We start from the raw sequence: 12926 nt of genomic DNA on the forward strand, positions 1-12926 counted from the left end.
TATTCAATAGAATTGAATAAAAAAAGTAAGAGTATCTTAGGTTGAGTAATTTCTTCTTGTTGGTTGTATTGAGCAGTCGAAGAAATTGTACCTTCCGAACTACAAGAGGCCGCAAAGGCAGAGTTGCAGCGCCAGGGAAATGAGCGCTGAGCGCCCGGTAAATATTCTGGAGCGCATGCGTCCCATGAATGGCACTTCATCCTCTGCGCTTTTCACTGCTTTCCATGGAGAGGATATCGTAGACTCTTTATTGGACTCTAAATCTCATTTTAAACCTCTGAATGATGCCAACACCTTGTAAGGGAAATTAGATAGTGCCTACATGTGCTTTTATCCGGAATATGGCAGATAAATTGAATGAATGAATAGTGATCGAGGATATTAACAACTTAATATGTATTCGTTGCTTAAGATATACCACACACGGGGCTAGGTATTTTACACATATTAGCCCACTTATTCTCACAGCCACCATAGGTTGTATCAGTTAACTTAGACTAAGTAATGGCTCAGTAAAATTAGTCCCCAAATCTCAGAAGTTCACAGCAGTTCACGTTTACTTCCGCCCACGTGCCGTGTCCGTCGTGGGGCTGTGTCACTGAAGGAAGGCAGCACTTGTGTGGAGATTGGTAGTTTCGAGGCAAAAGGAAAGGCGAGATGGCAAACCAGGAGGTAGCTCTTGAACTTTTGTGCAGACGTGAAACACATCACATCTCCCCACAATTCAATGGCCGAAGCAACTCACAGGTCCCTTCTAACCTCAATGGGCCAGGGAGGTTTTGTCCCACTGCATGGAAGGGCATCTCAAATCCCAGGGCCACGTGTGGTATCAGTGGGTGGGGAAGCACACTCCTCCACCAGGGAGGGGCAGCAAATATTTTGGGTGATATAACCCCCCACAGAAAGACACTATTATTCTCACCACTTTACTGATGAGGACAATGAAGCCAGGGTAAGGATGACGTCCAATTCTCAAACTCTATAAAGGAAGCAATTGATTTGGACACCTAAAAGACTATAGTTTTTATCTAATTAAAATGCAAGCAAAGCAGAACAGAACAAAAATGCCGTGTCGGGGACATAATCACACAGAAGCATCAGAATCAAACCCTGTATGTCACTTTTTTTCGAGATAGACTCTCATTCTGTCACCCAGGCTGGAGTGCAGTGGCATAATCTCAGCTCACTGCAAACTCCGCCTCCTAGATTCAAGCAATTCTCCTGCCTCAGCTTCCCTAGTAGCTGGGATTACAGGCGCCCACCACTGCACTCAGCTGATTTTGTATTTTTAGTAAAGATGGGGTTTCTCCATATTGGCCAGGTTAGTCTTGAACTCCTGACCTAGGTGATCCACCTGCCTCAGCCTCCCAAAGTGCTGAGATTATAGGTGTGAGTCACTGCTCCCAGCCTACATGCCACTTTTTAAGAAAGGACAAAAATTAATTTTCACCTGAATTTTCAATATCCTAGGGTGTAGTTAGGGGGAAAAAAATCAAATGTTAAGATAGTCTCAATGAGGAATAATAACAAAAGATTTCTTTTCAAAAGACCCAATCTAAGGCTGGTGCAGTGGCACACGCCTGTAATCCCAGCACTTTGGGAGGCGGAGGTGGGTGGATCGGTTGAGGTCAGACCAGCCTGGACAACATGGTGAAACCCCATCTCTACCAAAAAACACAAAAATTAGCTGGGGTGTGGTAGCACGTGCCTGTAGTCCCAGGTACTCAGGACGCTGAGGCAGGTGAGTTGCTTGAACCTGGGAGGTGGAGGTTGCAGTGAGCTGAGATCACGCCATTGCACTCCAGTCTGGGTGACAGAGCAAGAACCTGTCTAAAAAAAAAAAAAAAAAAAAAAAAAAACCAGCCCATGGAAACTTATTTACACAAATGAAATTCGCATTATTAAATCAAGAGTCCAGACAGTTTAGGTGGTCTCAGAGAAGATCCTGAGGGAGATTCTCTAGTGTTTTGCATTTCTCATGTGACTTTGAAATTTGCCAAATGTAAGAAATAGCTGAGAGGCAGTAAGTATTGTTATTTTAAGGGGAAATCATTTCTAAGAGAAAATAGGAACCCAGAATGAAAAGCTGGTGGAATTTGGCAGGAAGAACGACCAAGAGGAAGGTGAAGATGCTGAGCTGGAACCCAGATAACTATGTCCGTGAAACCAAGCTGGACTTACAGAGAACTCCCAGAAACTATGATCCTACCCTTCACCCTTTTGCCGTCCCCCGAGAATACGTAAGAGATTTAAATGCTGTCAAACTGGAATGAGTATTTGCTAAACCATTCCTTGCTTCCCTGGATGGTCACTGAGACGGGGTCAATTGCTTGGCAAAGCATCCAAGGAGCCTGGCTCCTGTCCTTTCTGGGACATGTGATAGAGAGGTTAGAATTTGGAACCTGGCTCAATGAAAATGTGTCACTTTTGTGAGTCTTCTTTTTTTTGCTCTTGGCGATGATAGGACCGTGAAGCAGTGGGAAATGGAGGGACCGGGCTATGGAGAAGGGAAAGAGCTTTTGCATATGGTATTAGGGAAGGCAGTGGATACTGGGATTGATCGTCACTGGAAAGAAGCTGTTTTGCCACATGTGGACAGCAAGTAAATATTTGGGATGAACAAAGAGCTAATCCTAGTTGGGTGTGGTGGCTCACGCCTATAATCCCAGCACTTTGGGAGGCTAAGGTGGGTGGATCACCTGAGGTCAGGAGTTCAAGGCCAGCCTGGCCAACATGGTGAAACCCTGTCTCTACTAAAAACACAAAATTAGCTGGGCGTGGTGGTACATACCTGTAATACCAGCTACTCTGGAGGCTGAGGCAGGAGAATCACCTGAACTCGGGAGGCAGAGGTTGCAGTGAGCCGAGATTGCACCACTGCACTCCAGCCTGGGTGACAGAGTGAAACTGTCTCAAAAAAAAAAAAAAGAAAAGAACTAATTCTGACTAATTCTGGGTGGGCGCAGTGGCTGATGCCTGTAATCCCAGCACTTTGAGAGGCCGAGACAGGCGGATCACCTGAGGCTGGGAGTTGGAGACCAGTCTGACCAATATGGAGAAACCCACCTTTACTAAAAATACAAAATTAGCAGGGCATGGTGGCAGGCGCCTGTGAGGCTGAGGCAGGAGAATTGCTTGAGCCTGGGAGATGGAGGTTGCAGTGAGCCAAGATTGTGCCACTGTACTCTGGCCGAGGCTATAGAGTGAGACTCCATTAAAAAAAAAAAATCTATCTACACCCAGATTCAGTAACCGCACATCATGAAAGAAGCTTTTGCCAAAAGAAAGTGAATCGTGTTAAATACAGCAAGCCTGGATCTATGCTAATTGCACCAGAGAAGAAACTCATAGTGGCAGCTGTAAAATAATATTTAGTATTCCTAGTAATCCTGATATATAATTATCTGTAACTTTTTATTTGAGAATTCTACAAATAAAAGTGCTGGGTCTAGTTTAACTGAGAAAAAAAAAAGAAGTAATTTCACATCACCAGATCTTAAGATTTTGAGTCCCTGGCTAATCCACATTTTATCTCCTTTCTCATGGTCGCAAAAAGTCTTGTCTGACATAAGACGAACAAATACATGAACATTCTAATGCTATACTTTCCTTTCCAGTATGTAAAATGTTCACTTAAAAGTCGTCACTTCTCTGGGCTTACTACTTACTACACAGAAGTCAGCCAAGCAGGCCACACTGTGTTTTTTTTTGAACAAGCCTGCCACCTTGTGGTTATTTGGAAAACCAGACTGGCAAAACCAGGGCTCTGCAGCGCCTTTGCTTCCCACCACACGTATTTATTGAGTGCGTAATGTTATAGTCAGCAAGCCCTGTGCTAGGCTCTGAGCTTACAACAGTCAATGAAATGGGCAAGGATCCACACTATCCTGGAGTTTATGTCTCAGAGCATAAGAACATGTGCATCTAAGTTAATATTTGGAAACGTAGCCCACCTTCATCAACCTGTTAACCTAATAGCCTACCTACGCGTCAGCCCTTCTTCCCTGTCATTCTTTCTCTTGTAGGTGGGCAAAACACCCCTGTTCCTACAAAGCCCATCCCTTCCCTGTTTCTATTCCCTGGACCCAAACACCCCTTGCCTTTTCAAGGACTCAAGGATTTTGCACTGTATCTGGCCTCTCTTCCTCCGATCTTAGCTCCCTAGCCCTTGCACACCCATCAGCATATACACATGCTCTCACAGCCTTTATTACAAAACCTTTTCTGTAATCCAAAATTCTCTCTCTTTTTTTTTTTTGAGACAGAATCTCATTCTTGTCGCCCAGGCTGGAGTACAGTGGCGTGACCTCGGCTCACTGCAACCTCCGCCTCCTGGGTTCAAACTATTCTTCTGCCTCAGCTTCCTGAGTAGCTGAGATTACAGGCACCCACCACCACACTCAGCTAATTTTTATACTATTATTAGAGATGGGGTTTCACCATGTTGGCCAGGCTGGTCAAGAACTCCTGACCTCAGGTGATCTGCCTGCCTTGGCCTCCCAAAGTGCTGGGATTACAGGCGCAAGCCACTGCGTCCCGCCAGTCCCAAATTCTCTCTAGCTAATGCTGCATTTCTCTGCTTCCTGTCACAATCAATAAAACTTCTGGAAAGTTTCATCTGTGTTCACAGTCTCCATTCCCCTCCACTCACCTTAGCCCATGGCGTCTGTTATCATCACTCCCCAGGAACCTGTCCAGCCGGGGCCACGCACTACCCTCATCCCCAAAGCGTCCCTCTGTCCTCACCTCACTCTGTCCCTCAGCACTGAACACAGCAGATTGCTGCCCTTGCCTCCTTCCAGAAAGCCTTTGTGGCTTTCAACTAGCGGAGCCCTGTATCCACTTCCACCCTCTCCTCAGGAGCCAGGGCTGGCTCTCAAGGTTCAGTGCTCCTCCTCCCATGCGCCTTCCCCGAGTTCATTAGAAAGAGGCCCCTCCTGAGAGGAAGCACCATCTGGAGTGATCTTGTTCTTTTTACCCCTATGCCGGCAAGCCTTGCATCTGCCCTGTTTCTTGCTGAATTCCCAGCACTCAGGAATAGTTTCCAGCATTTAGTAGGTGACCCCAAATTATGTTTAGTTTGTATATGTTTAAAATTCATGTTGCAATAGTGGCCACCCATCCCATCCTGGTGCAGGGATAATGTGGTATTTCAAAAACTGAAGCACAGAAAAGCATTGAACCGACTGGCACATCACATTCGGCACTGGGAAGATTCTTAACCTTAATGTGTCTTAGATGCCCAATTTATAATAGGAGGAAATTGGACTACAGTGGAGATGACAATGACATATCAGCTTTGGGGTGAGATCAGATTAATTGGCAGTAGAATCTGGGACACAGAAAGAATGCTTTGATTGATTGATACTGATTGATTATCAGTATCTACCCCGGATGTGGGAGGGGACTTGGCTGTGTATTTTTCGACATGGTTTCCTTCCGTTCTAATTTTTAAAGAGTGATTTAAAAAGCTTTTCAAAACATTGTTCTTTCAATTTTATTTTATTTTATTTTATTTTGAGACGGAATCTCCCTCTGTCACCCAGGCTGGAGTGCAGTGGTGAGATCTCTGCTCATTGCAACTTCTGCCCCTGGGTTCCAGAGATTCTCCTGCCTCAGCCTCCAGAGTAGCTGGGACTACAGGCATATACTATCACGTCAGGCTAATTTTTGTATTTTTGGTACAGACAGGGTTTCACCATGTTGGCCAGGCTAGTCTCAAACTCCTGACATCAGGTGATCCACCGTCTTGGCCTCTCAAAGTGCTGGGATTACAAGTGGGAGCCACTGTGCCCAACCTCAGTTGAAATTTTGATTTGAACTAGACAAACTTTTGAAGGGTTCTCAACATGTAATGATATAATAAAAATAAAATCCAGACATAAAATGATTAAACTGCAGTCTTCAGGAATTAATCTAAGATAACTGAAAATAGATCTACATTTATTCATTTAGCCAGGAGTCATCTGCTATCCTATATCATGAGGCAAAAGTTTTCTATTGTAGAATATTTAAAAATGTTCCATTCAGAAAAACGTCCTGCATTTGTTCTGCCTCCTATTTTATTTCCTTTTATCTCCACGTCATTTAGTTGGCTGACATTACTTGCTTTCTTTCCCCCATTTTGCTTCTCTACAAGGAGATAATTCCAGACTACATTGGCAGATATTTCAAGCTATATTTCAATTACTAGGATACTGTGAAATTCATGAGATTAAAATAAAATAAATCTCAGAAGCAAGTATAAGCCTCTTCTAATGGAAATCGGGATTAAATTCAAGTTGTCATCACCTTATGTCATAAATGTATTGAGTGGATGAAAAAAACAATGAAATATATTTAAATACATGAAAGAATATACAGAGTTAACCTTAGCAAAAAGAAAAAGGGATGACTTGAGAATGTAGAAATATTCACATGAAATTCTCTAAATGACATGTTCAAAAATTAGAGAACTCTTTTTTCTCCATTTATTTGTTGCTTCCAAATAATTTCCTAAGGTAGGGAAGATAACACATATTAAAGCAATTTGAATTCTTTGAAAGGAGCCTTCAAACTCACATAATTATAGTTTAGGAGTGATTTTAGCAGGAATAAATTATTAATGATATAGATCAGGAATGGGCAAACTGCTGCCCTTGTGTCCAGAGTGACCTGCTACGTGCTATGTAAATAAAGTTTTATTGGAGCACAGCCATGTCCACTTGTTGACACATTGTCTGTGGTTGCTTTCCTGGTACAGTGGCACGGTGGGTAGTGTCAACAGAAATCTCATGGCTTTCAAAGCCAAATATATTCACTATTTGACCCTTCATGAAAAATGCTGCTGACTTCTGCTCTAGATTATCAGCATCTCTATCAGACTCTATATTTTTTGAAGGCATGGCCTCTGTGCTTAAACTTAGTTTTCAATTGATCTTAAAAACACATGTCGGTTGGCACAGTGGCTCACGCCGGTAATCCTAGCACTTTGGGAGGCCAAGGTGGGTGGATTGCTCAGGCTCAGGAGTTCAAGACCAGCCTGGGCAACATGGTGAAATGCTGTCTCTACTAAAATACAAAAAAATTAGCCAGGTGTGATTGGCAGGTGCCTGTAATCCCAGATATTCTGTAGGCTGAGGCAGGAGAATTGCTTGAACCCAGGAGGCGGAGGTTGCAGTGAGCTGAGATCTCACCACTGTACTCCAGCCTGGAAGAGAGAGTGAGACTCTGTCTCTAAAAAAAAAAAAGTATGAAAATATGTCAGGGCCGGGCGTGTTGGCTCACACCTGTAATCCCAGCACTTTGGGAGGCTGAGGTGAGTGGATCATCTGAGGTCAGGAGTTCAAGACCAGCCTGGCCAGCATGGTGAAACCCTGTCTCTACTAAAAATAATCCCAGTTACTTGGAAATCTGAGGCATGAGAATCGCTTGAACCTGGGAGGTGGAGGTTGCAGTGAGCCAAGATCGAGCAACTGCACTCCAGCCTGGGTGACAGAGAGAGACTTTGTCCAAAAAGTAGTCCCAGCACTTTGGGAGGCTGAGGTGGGTGGATCACCTGAGGTCAGGAGTTTGAGACCAGCCTGGCCAATATAGCAAAACCCCGTCTCTACTAAAAATACAAAAAAACTAGCCAGGTGTGGTGGCGGGCGCCTGTTATTCCAGCTGCTCCAGAGGCTGAGGCAGGAGGGTCGCTGGAACCCAGGAGGTGGAGATTGTCGTGAGCCGAGATTGCACCACTGCACTCCAGCCTGGGCCACAGAATGACTCTGTCTCCAAAAAAAAAAAAAAAAAAGGAAGAAATATAGTGACAAACAGGTTTATGCAGTGGGTGGCATTCTTTATACCAGAAGTTACGTGTGTTCTGTAGGTTCATTCCACTTCCCCACCCTCAGCTGGGGGCTCCAGCATCCCCATCCCAGAAGGAGCTCTATGCAGACGTCAGGTCCCTGATCTTCCAGTTTGGGTCTCCTCCCAGTGTTCTCCAGGAGCCACTTAGGGTGCTTCTGGGTGGGTCCAGGGAGTTGCTGGGGAACAACTGCCCTCAAAAATCCTCCTGGCCCAGGTTGCCTCTTTCTTTCTCTATGCTTCCTGCCTCTGGGGCTTCCCCCAGCAATTTGCAGGCCCTCAAACAGATTTTTTTTTTTTTTGAGAGGGAGTTTCGATCTTGTCACACAAGCTGGAGTGCAATGGCGAGATCTCGGCTCACTGCAACCTTCACCTCCCCGGTTCAAGCAATTCTCTTGCCTCAGCCTCCTGAGTAGCTGGCATTACAGGCACTTACCACCACGCCCAGCTAATTTTTTTGTATTTTTAGTAGAGCTAGGATTTCTCCATGTTGGTACGGCTGGTCTCGAACTCCTGACCTCAGGTAGTCCTGGCTCTACTAAAAATACAAAAAAATTAGCAAGAGAGGAACTACCAAACACTTACAAAACCATCAGACCTCATGAGAACTCACTCACTATCACAACAATAGCATGGGAGAAACCACCCTGTGACCCAGTCACCTCCCGCTGGGTCCCTCCCTCAACACCTGGGGATTACAATTCGAGATTTGGATGGGAACACAAAAAGCCAAAGCACATCCATATCATATAAGGCCTGATGAGAACATTTCTTGATCGCTAGTAAAAATATTCACAAAAAATCGACTTTAAGAAATTCAGCCTGGGCGCGGTGGCGAACATCTGTAATCCCAGCATTTTGTGAGGTTGAGGCAGGTGGATCACCTGAGGTCAGGACCAGCCTGACCAACATGGTGAAACTCCGTCTCTAGTGAAAATACAAAAAATGAGCTGGGCGTAGTGGTGATGAAACTCTGTCTCTACTAAAAATACAAAAAATTAGCTGGGCGTAGTGGTGGATGCCTATAATCCCAGCTACTATGGAGGCTGAGGCAGGAGAATCACTTCAACCTGGGAGGCAGAGGTTGCTGTGAGCTGAGTTAGCACCACTGCACTTCAGTGTGGGCAACATAGCAAAACTGAGTCTCAAAAAGAAAAGAAAAATTCAGTAACCCTTACAAAAAGGGATATATCAATACAGCCCTCTCAAAGTTGACTGATAAGATTTGCCCTTCCTGACACATTGGAAAGATTTTCTTTTACTGGATAATAGGAGTTAAATAGTCCATGTTTTAATATTTTTTTCTTGCCTGCCAGGAAGCTGAGAGCTAAATTCCTTGTGCAAACATAGCAACATACTTCAGGTTTTCCACGATAACTCTCTGTGCCTTCCTTCTATCCTTTCAGATTAAGTACTTAGTTCTTTTTTTTTTTTTTTGAGGCAGAGTCTTGCTCTGTTGCCTAGGCTGGAGTGCAGTGGCATGATCTCGGCTCACTGCAACCTCTGCCTCCCAGGTTCAGGCGATTCTCCCACCTCAGCCTCCTGAGTAGCTGGGATTACAGGTGCCAGCCACCACACCTGACTAATTTTTGTATTTTCGGTAGAGATGAGGTTTTGCCATGTTAGCCAAGCTGGTCTCGAACTCCTGACCTCAGGTGATCCTCCCGCCTCAGCCCCGCAAAGTGCTGGCATTACAGGTGTGCACCGCGCCCAGCCCCATATTCAGTACTTGGTTCTAGTTTTATCTTTCCCTTAATGGTCCTATTGGTGGCGCTATAAAATCATCTTCACAGCACATTTTCTGAGTGTGTTGTGTGACTTGGCTAAGGGCTTTACATACATTTTCTTATATAACTCTTAGAATAGCCCAAGAAAGCTGGTAACATTCCTGATTTCCAGGTGAAAAGATTAGGTTAGAGAGATGAAGAAATGTGCTCAAACTCACAAAGATAGAAAATGGAGGATTTTAACTTCCATTAAAATGTTAGGATTTTAACCCATTACTACCTACTCACCAAGCTTGTCCACTTAACCACTAAGATGTACCATCTCCCTAGTCATGTTCCAGTGGAGTTCAACATATGTGAAAGAGAACTCATGTGTAAGAACCAGATCAATTTTCGCATTTAAAACACGATTGTCAAAAAGATGGACAGTGGCCAGGCACAGTGGCTCACACCTGTAAACTCAGCACTTTGGGAGGCCAAGGCGGGTGGAGTACGAGGTCAAGAGATCGAGACCATCTGGCCAACATGGTGAAACCCTGTCTCTACTAAAAACACAAAAATTAGCTGGGCATGGTGGTGTGTGCCTATAATCCCAGCTACTTGGGAGGCTGAGGCAGGAGAATCGCTTGAACCAGGAAGGTGGAGGTTGCAGTGAGTCGAGATCGTGCGACTGCACTCCAGCCTGGTGACAGAGTGAGACTCTGTCTCAAAAAAAAAAAAAAAAAGATGGTCAGTTAGAGGACTTTTATTCATAAAACTGGAATTAACCCTTTCATAGGAGACTGATACAGTTACAGTAGACCAAACCCAAACAGTGTACCAACACTGGAAAAACAAAGTCTAACCTTACCAGCAATTAAATATATGCACCTTAAAACCATTTTGTACCTATAAAAAGTTGTAATGGTCAGGCGTGGTGGCTCATGCCTGCAATCTCAGCACCTTGGGAGGCTGAGGCAGGGGGATTGCTTGAGGCAGGAGTTTGAGACCATCCTGCGCAATAAAGTGAGACTCTATGTTTACTGCCCTCCCCCCCAACAAAAAAAGGTTTTAGGGTGCCTTGGTGTTGAAGCTCTTGGTTGCACTGAATTTATTTAATTTTATTGGAGGACAAAAGTCATAAAAATCAGCATAGTCCTGATTCAGCAGCAATGCTGTGTCACAGAAGATCATTCAGGGATACTGAGAAAAACACAAAAAAGAATGTTGTGTGGAAAACAGAACTTTGTGTTTGTGTTGTGGGCTCATTAATACAAAAAGTAGGTTAATATATGAATGGAGAAGGTAGGAGCTACCGATAGGCTAAAATATTCTTTTTCTGTAAGCGCTACTCATTTGATCAATAACCTTAAAATGAACAACGCTAGAGAGGGGTTCCTTTGCACTAGAAGCGGACTGGAGACCTGCACCAGGCGTGGAATATCTTTCTATTTGCTCTGAGGTCAAAATGAGTGGAAATAATGCCACAAAGTCAAAAAAGAAGTGCCAGGGTTTTGGCTCCATTCTTCACTCGCGTGGAGTCACTCGTTGTAAGATGAAGAAGCAGAAAGATGTAGGAAGCAGATGTATGGTATTAAAAAGAGGCTGGGCGCGGTGGCTCACGCCTGTAATCCCAGCACTTTGGGAGGCTGAGGCAAAAGAACACCTGAGGTTGGGAGTTAGAGACCAGCCTGACCAATATGGTGAAACCCTGTCTCTACTATAAATTCAAATTAGCCGGGCATGGTGGCACATGCCTGTAATCCTAGCTACTTGGGAGGCTGAGGCAGGAGAATCACTTGAACCTGGAAGGTGGAGGTTGCGGTGAGCTGGGATGGTGTCATTGCACTCTAGCCTGGGCCGCAAGAGTGAAACTCCATCTCAAAAAAACAAAAAACAAAAAGCAAAAAAACCAGTCCGGGGGCTGGGCTTGGTAGCCCACACCTGTAATCCCAGCAATTTGGAAAGTGGAGGCAGGCAGATCACCTGAGTCAGGAGTTTGAGACCAGCCTGGACAACATGGTGAAACCCCGTCTCCTCTAAAAACACAAAAATTAGCCGGGCATGTTGGCGGGCACCTGTAATCCTAGCTATTCGGGAGGCTGAGGCAGGAGAATTGCTTGAACCAGGGAGGCGGAGGTTGCGGTGAGCTGAGATAGTGCCACTGCACTCCAGCCTGGGTGACACAGAGCAAGACTCCATTTCAAAACAAAACAAACAAAAAACGCCCTTGCTTAAAAAAAAAAAAAAAAAAAAAAAAAAGCAGCCCAGGGAGAGCTGATAAAAAGGCAGGCTTCAATGAGTGATTTCCTAGCCCTGAACAGGAATCCTGGGCGACTCCTAACATTGTATGTTCTGAGTACCAAAGTGACAAATGGTCATTGCAAAAACATTCGTTCAACATAGAATTTTATAACATGGAAGGAAAGCTAAGCTATCCTCTATCCCACCTCTGAAATGACACCAGTTCCCAGCGACATCCACTCTTAGCAGTCTGGGGTATTTCCCAGGGTTTTATTTGTAACATCAATGGGACGGTCTCTACAAACTGTTCAGCAACTTGCTAGAGGCATCTAAGAAGTTGTTTTTGACAAGTTCCCTAGTGTTTGATTGTGATAATGTTAACATCTTAATTACATGAAATTGCTTTTCTTTTTCTGCCCAAGTTTTTCCAGGTGCACTGAGGCTTCAAGACAGTGACCATGAATTCCTTGTCTTGTCAAGTACCCTGGTACATCGTATGTTCATTTACCCCATCTTTTTTTTTTTTGAGACAGAGTTTCGCTCTTGTTGCTCAGGCTGGAGTGCAATGATGTGATCTCGGCTCACCCCAACCTCCACCTCTCAGGTTCAAGCGATTCTCCTGCCTCATCCTCCCAAATAGCTGGGATTATAGGCACATGGCACCACACCCAGCTAATTTTTGTATTTTTTAATAGAGATAGGGTTTCTCCATATTAGTCAGGTTGGTCTCAAACTCCTGACCTCAGGTTATCCACCCACCTCAGCCTCCCAAAGTGCTGAGATTACAGGCTTGAGCCACCACGCCTGGCCCATTTACCTCATTTTCATACATGCCATTCTGTTTCCCTGAAAACTATTGACACAGTAGCTGGGTTTTGCTTGTTTGTTCAAACCTGGCTCTCTTATTTCTTATCATCTTACTTTCTTCCTGTGGGAAGAAATCATTCTTTCTGACCCTGAGTTGTACTTATCTGAGTAGGAGATTGCTAGGGTCGAAAAGCAAGAGGGTTATGGCATCTGTTTGGGAGTCTTAGAGAGTTTATCAAAAGAGCAGAGTTAGCATGGTGAAATCCTGTCTCTACTCAAAATACAAAAATTAGCCGGGCATGGTGGTGTGTGCCTGTAATCCCAGCTACTCGGCAAGCTGAG

General features: G+C 44.5%; 1 protein-coding gene and 1 pseudogene across 1 annotated transcript in view; both read left to right on the forward strand.

Moving 5' to 3' along the window:
• Positions 1 to 12926, forward strand: part of BASP1 (brain abundant membrane attached signal protein 1) — a 95813-nt gene that overhangs the window by 13586 nt on the left and 69301 nt on the right. The gene's annotated exons all lie outside the window — the stretch shown is intronic.
• On the forward strand, positions 1887 to 4826 carry LOC135274833 (DDB1- and CUL4-associated factor 13-like; annotated as a pseudogene).

The sequence above is a fragment of the Aotus nancymaae genome, unplaced genomic scaffold (genome assembly GCF_030222135.1).
Source record: "Aotus nancymaae isolate 86718 unplaced genomic scaffold, 86718_ANA_hifiasm-v0.15.2.pri h1tg000014l, whole genome shotgun sequence".
Classification (NCBI taxonomy): Eukaryota; Metazoa; Chordata; class Mammalia; order Primates; family Aotidae; genus Aotus; species Aotus nancymaae.